Source organism: Staurois parvus, unplaced genomic scaffold, assembly GCF_062004578.1.
Source record: "Staurois parvus isolate SC_StPar_1 unplaced genomic scaffold, SC_StPar_1.0 ptg001402l, whole genome shotgun sequence".
NCBI lineage: Eukaryota > Metazoa > Chordata > Amphibia > Anura > Ranidae > Staurois > Staurois parvus.
In genome coordinates, this window is record NW_028319198.1 from 292,354 (window position 1) to 304,656 (window position 12,303).

General features: G+C 46.9%; 1 pseudogene; it reads left to right on the forward strand.

Moving 5' to 3' along the window:
• LOC149436192 (uncharacterized) overlaps nucleotides 1–12,303 on the forward strand; it is a 59,909-nt pseudogene that overhangs the window by 31,068 nt on the left and 16,538 nt on the right.

Consider the following 12,303-nt stretch of genomic DNA (forward strand, 5'->3'; position numbering starts at 1 on the left):
TGTGGGTTATCTAAGGAGAGAACACAGCACTGTTTACGTTCAGACAGTATATCTCTGAAACCTTTGGAACTGTTTGGAGGGAGGGGGAGGAGACACTGCTCAGACTCTTCACTTGTGTCTGTTTATTTCAGCTTGAACTACTGAGCTCTGTAAACAGACTTTTGTCTACAACAGTATTAGGAGATTTGTAAAACAGTATAACTTTTATTAAAGATGAACTTCACCCCAGTGTGTGAAAATTCAAAATGATGTAGCTGCTGTTTTTAAAGAAATAGATACTTATCAGTCCAAGAATTTAGTTCTATCTTTCCTGCAGCCGAATCTTCTCCGGGCTTTCACAATTCCACAGCATAGCAACATTTCAGGGATAACGAAATCCCATCTGTAAGCCAGGAATGTAAACAGCACAATTAGATGTTACACGTTCATATATTCTGCTGTTCTACAAATTGTCCGCCAATGTGGACCACCAGCACTGTCTATTCAACCAATAGGTCTTCTCCTGATGGGAGTGAAAACATAGACCATGGATCATATAGACCAACCAATACACACAGATAAAGCCAGTTATGACATCTGGAACAGAGCCTTGTCCATTCCTGGCAGAAAGTTCTTCACATGACTTCCATTGCTGGTCAGCAGACATCTCCTTCCAGAAAAGTCCCACCAACCAGCTGTTTGTACACCATTGCTGAGAATCCTCCATCAATCCTCCCCAGCCTGTCCACCTAAATCCTTCTGCTTTTCAAAGTGTCCAGGAGCAGCCCGAACTTGGAAGCCCAATAAGAAACAATGAAATTCTGAGGTTGGCCATTGTTGTGCCAATGACAGTTGAGTAGCTCTAAGTGGTTGTTACCTTTTAAGCACCAGGCAATGCTCTTCATACTGATCAATGATTGCTGCCAGAAAAGTCTGAGTCCACCTGATCAGATGCCTTAAAAGGAATCTATAGCGGTTTTCTTCATATTTCCTTTATTTAATATGAGTGTGGATAAAAAATAACATTTTAAAAAGTTTCATTTTAAACCTTTTCAAAGTAAATGTTAAATGTTAAATAAGAAGATTTATGATCTCATATCCAGTCAGCAGGTGGAGCTTTTGGCTCTATTTCCCATGTCTGCAGTTAGTCCATACTGTACCTTCTGTTGAAAAATCCTGCCGTTTAGAGATCTCAGTAGCTCAAACTGAAATTTCACATTCAAGTGAATAGGCAGAGCAGTGACTGCAGCCTCGTCCCTTGAAGAGTCCTTCAGAGATTTCAGTCAGGAACAGAGTGTCTGGAGTAGGGCAGCTAGTGCACTGCTTTCACTTTTTTTTTTTTTTATCATGGAGGAACCCTTTAAAATGATACAAAGCATACAATGTTTAATTGCCGTTATCCTAATAATGTACAACATATAAAGAGTATGCCAATTCTTAATTTAAGAAACCATCTGAGTAGTTGTCACGGATCCACACTGCACACACACGCCCACAGCGACTAGCTAACCGAGGCTGTGACTTGGAGTAAGAGGGAATAAGGGGACTTAATCTGAATATATATAAGACCGGCCGTGATATACTTTCACAGCCCACACTACCTCTGGCCACCACTAGAGGGAGACCACTCCAATCCAGCTGGCTGACCACACACATGGGCAGATACGATCTTACATACAATCTGGTGCACTAATTAGGGTTGAGGACCAGCCTAGCGATCGACACACCCTTTTAGGATTCCTCCAGCTATCCTACAAGCCAGAACCCCGGTGTTAATCACTCTTCCACTGTCCACACACCCCCACACCAGACACACCACAAACTGTAGCTTGCCACCACCCAACAGTTTTACTGGCCTGCTGGGACACCACACACACAGATCTCCATCTGGCAGACCTGTTACCTTTACAATCTGCATACAATCTGCCAACACGCAGTGCAATTGCATACAGATTGGCAATGAACTTGACCGAGCGTATAAAGACACTAAAATAAAATACAATCTAATCTCTCCGAAGTTATGAGCCCGAACTTAACTACCCAGAAGTCACTTATTAATTTTATGATTTAATATCCCGAAAGTGGGCAGTGCATAAAATATGTACAAAGTATAAAAAGTTACAGAAAACACAAAAAGACACACAATTGGCTATTGACTATAAAATAAAAGGGAATAAAAAAGAGAAATAAAACTTTACCGAGATTTATCCTGCGACTGGAGCAAGTCAGAGAAAGTCAGCGATCTGTCAGTCAATAGAATGAGCTCCATATGAATCACCCCATCCATATCTCAAGGTCCTCAATTTATGGGAATATGGACGTGGGTTGGACATTAGCCCTTGGCCAATTGACTCTGGGGGGTGTTCCTGTTCCAGCCCACAGGGCGTTCTGGGTGCTGAAATGCCCAAAGTCAATTGAACCAGGAACAGTTTGAATCACCAAGTCCGATCAGTCTGATCGCGACAGTACCAGTCACTGTTCAGCTGTCGCAATCCAGTGCCATATAACCATTTCCTGCATTTCTCGGGGATTCTACATAGACCACAAATACAATTTTTACATGCAGATGTAGCCTACAGTGTGTCCAATCAGAAGGAAGTATTTTCATCTCTCTGCAACTAATATTTTAGCTTTTATGAGAGATGAAATATATTCCTTTGATCTGCTGATATACTTTAAAGCTCCCCAGACACATCGGAACCTCCTCTGGTCCCCCGCTGTGTCATGAAGCAAAACCGTCTAGAGCTTTTTCCTTCCAGATTTACCAGTAGGTGAAAAATATTATTGGCATCTAGGTGTCACCTCCTTCCAGAGGAATCTCTGTCCCTTCAGATGCTAATTGGTGACCATATGCCTCTGCCTTAATTTTGAACACATTTTATATTACCATGGAATGAAGCTAAATCTATATTGTCATATTTCTACAGGTCACATCTCAGCTACTCAAATCTTACATGTACATTACAGTAGTGTATTTATTCATTCTTGTTCAGAGGTCACATGACGTTTCCCAGGTCTTTCACGTTCTCAGGAAAAGATTTGAGGGAGGAGTTTCTAGTACTCTGCTGATGTATGAATCTGTGTCCGCACGGAGCTGATTGGTGCTGTGCCAGTCGCATGTCATAAAAAAACTGTTTCCGAATAAAGAAAAAAAATCTATATTTCAAAGCAAATGTTTTTTTATTTTTTACAATAAGATGTAGGCAGGGTTTAGGGTGACTGACAATAGCTTTCACTTTGTTCAATGTAAACATATATGGAGAAGGCTCTGCTGATCATGTCCCTCCAACCTGTGTCTAATGGCTTGTATGTTCTGGGACTAAAAGGGAGGTGAAGTCTCCATCAATCACCATTTTATATCCCTCCCCCATAGTGTTTAGCAATACAAGAACATGGAAGAGGAGGGAGGGGAATGTTATTTACCACTGTGTATACTCCCACGTGTACTTTATAGTCACGTGGGCTGCACAGATTAGAAAAATGAGGAAATGAAAGCTTAGAAGGGGACTTAAACTGGAGCATGTTCAGTGGATGACAACAGCTGGTCTACACAATCTGAGGCTGCAGCAGGGACACAAAGAAGGGAGGGAGGGTGAACAGCAGGGTCAACCAGGTGTTTTGCAATCTACAGAAAAGTAATGTTCTAGTAGCAAAGTGAGTCTGCACACAATGTAATATAGCAAGTTTCCAAAGATTTTGGTTTAGTGACACTGTAAGTAATGTTTAGGTCACAGGGAACCCCTGCTGTAAATTATTTTGTATTCAATTGTTGGTACCTTAGCTATACCACATTTGGTGGTCAGTGAGAGAATGGGTCCATTATGGTACAGTGGTGGTCAGTGAATAAAATGCCCCAATTTACATACAGTTATCACAACCAACGGTGTTCATTGATACTTACAGTGCCTTGAAAAAGTATCCATACCCCTTAAAATGTTCCACATTTTGTCATGTTACAACCAAAAACATAAATTTATTTTATTGTGATTTTATGTATGTTGGAGAACATTAGTGAACAAACAGCATCGCAAAGGCCAAGGAACACACCAGACAGGTCAGGGATAAAGTTGTGGAGAAGTTTAAATCAGGGTTAGGTTATAAAAAAAAATCTCCCAAGCTTTGACCATCTCACGGAGCACTGTTCAATCCATCATCCGAAAATGTAAAGAGTATGGCACAACTGCCAACCTACCAAGACATGGCCGGCCACCTAAACTGACAGGCCGGGCAAGGAGAGCATTCATCAGAGAAGCAGCCAAGAGGCCCATGGGAACTCAGGAGGAGCTTGCAGAGATTCACAGCTCAGGTGGGAGAATCTGTCCTCAGGACAACTATTAGTCGTCACTCCACAAATCTGGCCTTTATGGAAGAGTGACAAGAAGAAAGCCATTGTTGGAGGAAAGCCATAAGAAGTCCAGTTTACAGTTTGTGAGAAGCCATGTGGGGGACACAGCAAACATGTGGAAGAAGGGGCTCTGGTCAGATGAAACCAAAATTGAATTTTTTGACCTAAAAGCAAAATGCTATGTGTGGTGGAAAATGAACACTGCACATCACCCTGAACACACCATCCCCACCGTGAAACATGGTGGTGGCAACATCATGTGGTGGGGATGCTTTTCTTCAGCAGGGACAGGGAAGCTTGTCAGAGTTGATGGGAAGATGGATGGAGCCAAATACAGGGCAATCTTAGAAGAAAACCTGTTAAAGTCTGCAAAAGACTTGAGACCGGGGCGGAGGTTCCCCTTCCAGTAGGGAAATGACTCCAAACATCCAGCCAGACCTACAATGGAATGGTTCCGATCAAAGCATCTTCATGTGTTAGAATGGCCCAGTCACAGTCCAGACCGAAATCCAGTGGAGAATCTGTGGCCAGACCTGAAAATTGCTGTTCCCAGACACTCTCCATCCAATCTGATAGAGCTTGAGAGATTCTGCAAAGAAGAACGGGCAGAAATGTCCCTCTCTAGATGTGCAAAGAGACATCCCCAAAAAGACTTGCAGCTGGAATTGCAGCCAAAGGGGGTCCTACAAAGTATTGACTCCGGAGGGCCGAATACAAATGCCACCACACTTTTCACAGATTTATTGGTCACAAATGTTGGAAACCATTTCTCATTTTCCTTCCACTTCACAATTATGTGTCACTTTGTGTCGGTCCATCACATCCAATCCCGATAGATACATTGTAACATGACAACATGGGGGAGGGGAATACATTGTAACATGACAACATGGGGGAGGGGAAATACATTGTAACATGACAACATGGGGGGGATACATTGTAACATGACAACATGGGGGACATTTCAGGTGGGAATACATTGCAAAATGACAACATGGGGGACATTTCAGGGGGAGGGGAATACATTGTAACATGACAACATGGGGACATTTCAGGTGGGAATACATTGCAAAATGACAACATGGGGGACATTTCAGGGGGGAGGGGAATACATTGTAACATGACAAAATGGGGGACATTTTAGGGGGAGGGGGAGGGAGAATACATTGTAACATGGCAACATGGGGGACATTTCAGGGGGAGGGGAATACATTGTAACATGACACATGGGGGACATTTCAGGGGGGAGGGGAATATATTGTAACATGACAACATGAGGGAGAATACATTGTAACATGACAACATGGGGGACATTTTAGGGGGAGGGGAATACATTGTAACATTATTATTATTATTATTATACAGTATTTATAAAGCGCCGATAGTTCGCTCAGCGCTGTACATTACAAAGGGGGACAGAACATGTGACAGAACAATACCAATACAATGCAAAACATGAGGGGATCGAGGGCCCTGCTCTTTCGAGCTTACAATCTAGGAGGGAGGGGATAGTGGCACAGGAGGAGATATCTGTGGGGGATGGGGTGGTAGGAAGAGTGGAGGAGGTCGGCAAGTTAGCAGGGGGTGGGGTAGGCTTCCCTGAAGAGATGGGTTTTCAGGGTGCGCCTAAAGGAGAGAAGAGTAGGTGATAATCTGATGGGTTGGGGTAGGGAGTTCCAGAGGATGGGTGATGTCCTGGAGAAGTCCTGGAGGCGGGCATGGGAGGAGGAGACCAGGGAACTAGAGAGAAGGAGGTCTTGTGAGGAGCGGAGTGTGCGTGCTGGGCGGTACTTGGATATTAGGTCAGTGATGTACATGACAACATGGGGGACATTTCAGGGGGAGGAGGAAAACATTGTAACATGACAACATGGGGGACATTTCAGGGGGGGAGGGGAATACATTGTAACATGACAACATGGGGAACATTTCAGGGGGAGGGGGAATACATTGTAACATGACAACATGGGGACATTTCAGGGGGGGAGGGGAATACATTGTAACATGACAACATGGGGAACATTTCAGGGGGAGGGGGAATACATTGTAACATGACAACATGGGGGACATTTCAGGGGAGGGGAATACATTGTAACATGACAACATGGGGGACATTTCAGGGGGAGGGGGAATACATTGTAACATGACAACATGGGGGACATTTCAGGGGGAGGGGGAATACATTGTAACATGACAACATGGGGGGACATTTCAGGGGGAGGGGGATACATTGTAACATGACAACATGGGGGACATTTCAGGGGGAGGAGGACATTTTCAAGGCTCTGTATAGACTTACAAATTGGCTATAAATCCTTATAGATTTAACTTCAGTTGACTAAAGAATCCAATTTCTTATTTTTCCGATTCTCTTGGTCATAAAATGAGTGACATAACATATAATCCATGAAATGATTCCTTGCAGATGAATATCTCAGCCTGGAGGGATTACAATGTGTCCTTTGCTGTGGATGAATCTCTCCAGTTTCACCCAATGTGACGGAATATAAAATCCCCCTCCAGTATGGAACCAACTACACCATCACCCTCCGAGGATTCACATCAACCGGAGCCGGGGAGGTCACAATCCAGAACATTGAGACTGATATTGGAGGTGAGTACACTGGCAGACATGGGAGTTGGGAGCTAAAAGGGAGAAACTTTATTATTTATATATTTACACTTAGAGTGGCACTGCTGTCTCTAATGACAGACGACCCCCCAGGTAATGACAGATGACCCCTCCCCCCGGGAATGACAGACGACCCCCCAGGTAATGACAGATGACCCCCTTCCCCCCACAAAGTAATGACAGATGACCCCCCTCCCCCCACAAGGTAATGACAGATGACCCCCACCTCCAGGTTCCCTCCCCCTAGTGATGACACATGCCCCCTCAAGGGAATTACTGACTCCCCCCCCACCATCCTAGTAATGCCACATTATCCCCCCCCCCCCCCATGCTGACAATGACAGATTCCCCATCCTGCCTTAACTGTCACAGTAAAATATGTAGCCTCTGGAGCCCGCAGTGTTATGGAATTTTGTCAGAATTTTTGTGTGAGTATCAGCAGGAGTTGTGGGGAGGGGTGGGGTGGAGTGTCTGTTCTCTGCATAGATCCAACCAGTCATATTACCTCCCCAATGACAGCAGTACCAGCTCCTGGATGGTGCTCTCCTCCTCCCCCCTCGCTCATCCTGGTGACAACTCGCTGTTCACCCCTGCCTGGTTGTCAGCATTGCGGCCCCTGCGACCACTGATGCTACGCCCATGCATGCAGATCATGACTGGTGGGAGGGGCCAGGTGCTGTACATAGCTTTCTGTCTTACTACTCCTCTCAAGAGCTCTCAGTCCTTACGGAAGCAGTGGGCTGGCTCTTGGGAGGAGTTATGCAAATATCAAAATGCCTTGAGAGGTGGACATCAGTCTGGAGGAGTGGGCGTTTCTAGGCAGACTGCATTTGCATGTAAACCTAAGCAATCCATTTGCCCTAAGAAATCCAACAAATGAAAGGGGCGGAGCCAGAGACAGTCAGGCTGAGGAGGAAAGCGCTAGAGGATACTGGATGTCCTCCAGCTAGAAAATGAGGCAGGCTCTGTCTGACCTGCTGCAGGTTCCAATGCACATTGAGAGGATCTCACAGTGTGCAGTGAAATCAGGGGAAGCCATTTCAGACAGCTCACCTGTGCAAGACTGAAGGGGAGGAGCCTGTACACCTGTGCAAAACTGAAGGGGAGGAGCCTGTACACCTGTGCAAGACTGAAGGGGAGGAGCCGGTACACCTGTGCAAGACTGAAGGGGAGGAGCCGGTACACCTGTGCAAGACTGAAGGGGAGGAGCCGGTACACCTGTGCAAGACTGAAGGGGAGGAGCCGGTACACCTGTGCAAGACTGAAGGGGAGGAGACGGTACACCTCTTCAAGACTGAAGGGGAGGAGACGGTACACCTCTTCAAGACTGAAGGGGAGGAGCCGATACACCAGTGCAAGACTGAAGGGGAGGAGCTGGTACACCTGTGCAAGACTGAAGGGGAGGAGCCAGTACACCTGTGCAAGACTGAAGGGGAGGCTGAAGTTTCACAGACAGAGAGAAATCTTTCCAGGTAAAGTACAAAGTGATATCAACAAGGGTGAGCCACACAGAGAATACAGATACAACATACATATTTACAATCGATACCTTTGAAAATGAGATGATTTTGAGCACCTGTGATCTCTAGAAAAATATTAGACAGAAGTAACCCAATGGGCAGAGCTGTCCCCAGTTGAACATGTTCAGATATGAACAGCAGAATGGGAAAATTAGAGAAGCAATGATCCAGTGATCCCGGGTGAGAAGTGATCCCTCAAGAATCCATCAAACCCCATTTCCTATTAATGAGTGCAGAGACACAAAGGAGGTCTCTCAGTTTACTCCCATTTGCAGCACACGCAGGGCCGTGGATAAGGGAGTACCATCAGTCCTCCTGTACAGGGCCCAGGCAGCTGGGTGAATTGGATGTGGGCAGGAAGGGTGATCGGCACAGCCGGGGGGAGGGACACCAATCCACATACAGCCAGCCTAACAGGGTCCCCCATCACCACAAAAAAAAACAGTTTACTTAGTAGTGAATGAACACAGTATGTAATTGGTACTGATCACTCATTGTGTTCTTTCAGGAAAGGCAGGGGCTGGTAAATTACTGGAACTGATCCCCTGTAGGTCTCTCTGCAGCAGCTGAAAGCTAGCTTCTTCTCTCTGCCCTCCCCCCCCCCCCCACTGGCTTTTAGCTTTTTTTGTGGGGATGGGGGGCCCTGTTAGATTGACTGTATGGGGCCCCTGTCAGATTGCCTGTAAGGGGCCCCATGGTTTATAATTGCAGCCTTGAGCACATGTAATTGGATAATGTTTTTTTTAAATAATTTCTTTCATTCACAATTTTTATCCTCATATAAACACATTATACATTGTGCAATTTCCATATCAGCTGTGGTCAGACCGTGTGCAGGCACATAGCACATCTGTTCTGAATCCTGAATTTTCCCCTCCAGATCCTCCTCTTCACATGGAGAAGACAATAAGAGATGACATTTTACAGCTCTACCCAGTTCTTGATCTGAATGGGCCAATCAGGTGAGAAGCTGCTTACAATTGCTTAATATGTTCCTGTAACTACATTGTCAAAAGGGTCAAATAAGCCCATCCTGTAAGAGGATGATCCATACTTCCCTTTCTGGTGACCCATCTATTCAAACTGTTGGTTTGCCGTTCCTCAGCTGCTGGAGGTATTTGACACAACACAAGTACATAACCTCTTCTTGTTTGAGAGGATGCAATGGCAACGAGGCAATTGTCCTCTCACATGACCACCGTGTCCCCCACAAATCATGACTACATTTGGAGGCATGGCTGATATATGTTTGAAGACAACAAAGGGGCTTCCTCTACACCTATGGTCCAGACACCCCAGGAGTGTAGCATAGGAAACAAGAGGGCACCAGTGGCATGAGTGCCAGAAGTGCAATCCACAGAAGATTCTTTCTGGAGGTATGTTTGGCTGTGAAAGCTTATTCAGACTGAAAAGGAGGCTCCTGGGAGTAGGTAAACCAGAAAGCATTTGGCCGGGACATTGGAACATCTGGTAGGCTGAAAGCAGGGTCTGGATCGGCGGTGGTCTGTAGCCAAAGAGACAGAAAGTGGTCAGGGCAGCAGATGAAGTCATGACCAGGAAGATAATCAAAGACAAGCTATGGTCAGGATCTAGCCAAGGTCAAACCAGGAATCAGCAAAGACAAACCCTGGTCAGGATCTAGCCAAGGTCAAACCAGGAATCATCAGAGACAGACCCTGGTCAGGATCTAGCCAAGGTCAAACCAGGAATCAGCAAAGACAAACCCTGGTCAGGACTCAGCCAAGGTCAAACCAGGAATCATCAGAGACAAACCCTGGTCAGGATCTAGCCAAGGTCAAACCAGGAATCATCAGAGACAAACCCTGGTCAGGACCTAGCCAAGGTCAAACCAGGAATAAGCAGACAAACCCTGATCAGGGCCTAGCCAAGGTCAAAGCAGGAATCAGCAGAGACAAACCCTGGTCAGGGCCTAGCCAAGGTCAAACCAGGAATCAGCAGAGACAAACCCTGGTCAGGGCCTAGCCAAGGTCAAACCAGGAATCAGCAGAGACAAACCCTGGTCAGGATCTAGCCAAGGTCAAACCAGGAATCAGCAGAGACAAACCCTGGTCAGGATCTAGCCAGGGTCAAACCAGGAATCAGCAGAGACAAGTCATGGTTGGGATTTAGGTAAGGTCAAGCCAGGAATCAGTAGAGACAAGCTGTGATCAGGAATTAGCCACGGTCAAACCAAACATTAGCAAAGACAAGTCATGATTAGGAACTAGCATGGGCATAGCATCAGGGGTTGCACGGGATGCAATTGTGACCCCACCCATGCTCCAGGGGAGGCCTGTGCTGTTTCCCTGTCACTATGATGGGCAAAGTGGAATCCAGAGCAAAGCAGGAACTCTGAGGTTTTGTCTCCATTTTCAAATCCTGAGCTGGAGAGTAGTGGAGGAAGGAAGGGGTGAGGACAGCCCTGAAAAAGTGAGTGTCAGTGCTGATAACCAGGTGGGGATGGACACAGAGCTGTCACTGGCCTGAGTGTGGGAGGAGGATGGCAAAGTCCAGGAGCTGGTACTGCTTTCACTGGGGGGGGGGGGGTAATAAGACACAAGTGTCTGTGTAGAGAACGGACACACTCCACCCCACCCCTCCTCACAACTCCTGCTGATACACACACAAAAATTCTCACAAAATTGCGTAACACCTCCTGAGGGGCCCCTGAGGGACTGCGGGCTCAAGAGGCTGCAGATTTTACTATGACAGTTTGAGCAGGATGAGCAGAGGGGGAAGGAGGGGGATAATGTAAAAATTACCAGGATGGTGGGGGGGAGATAATCAGTAATTCCATTGGGGGGATCATGTGTCATTACTAGGAGGAAAGCACTTGGAGGTGGGGGTCATCTGTCATTCCCTGGTGGAGGAAGGGGGCATCTGTCATTACCTGGTGGGGGAGGGGGGTTTATCAGTCATTTCCTGGGGGGGAGGGGGGTTATCTGTCATTACCTGGTGGAGGAGTGGAGGAGAGAGGTCATCTGACATTACCTGGTGGGGAAGAGGGGGGGGTCATCTATCATTACCTGGTGGAGGATGGGGGTCATCTGTCATTGCCTGGTGGGGGAGGGGGGTTTATCAGTCATTTCCTGGGGGGGAGGGGGGTTATCTGTCATTACCTGGTGGAGGAGTGGAGGAGAGAGGTCATCTGACATTACCTGGTGGGGAAGAGGGGGGGGTCATCTATCATTACCTGGTGGAGGATGGGGGTCATCTGTCATTGCCTGGTGGGGGAGGGGGGTTTATCAGTCATTTCCTGGGGGGGAGGGGGGTTATCTGTCATTACCTGGTGGAGGAGTGGAGGAGAGAGGTCATCTGACATTACCTGGTGGGGAAGAGGGGGGGGTCATCTATCATTACCTGGTGGAGGATGGGGGTCATCTGTCATTGCCTGGTGGGGGAGGGGGGTTTATCAGTCATTTCCTGGGGGGGAGGGGGGTTATCTGTCATTACCTGGTGGAGGAGTGGAGGAGAGAGGTCATCTGACATTACCTGGTGGGGAAGAGGGGGGGGGGGGGTCATCTATCATTACCTGGTAGAGGATGGGGGTCATATGTCATTACCTGGGGGGGTATCTGTCATTACCTGGTGGGGGACAGGGAGTAATCTTTCTTTCCCTGGTGGAGGGAAGGAGGCTATCTGTCTGTACTTGGTGGGGGAGGGAGGCCATCTGTCATTACCTGGTGGGGGGAGGGGTCATCTATCATTACCTGGTGGGGGGGTCCAGATCTCTAATGCAAGCTTCCAGAAGGACAACCCACTTACATCTGTTGCAGCGGTATCCATCCTGGAGCTGTTGCTGCATACATGTGGCACACTGTGCACGG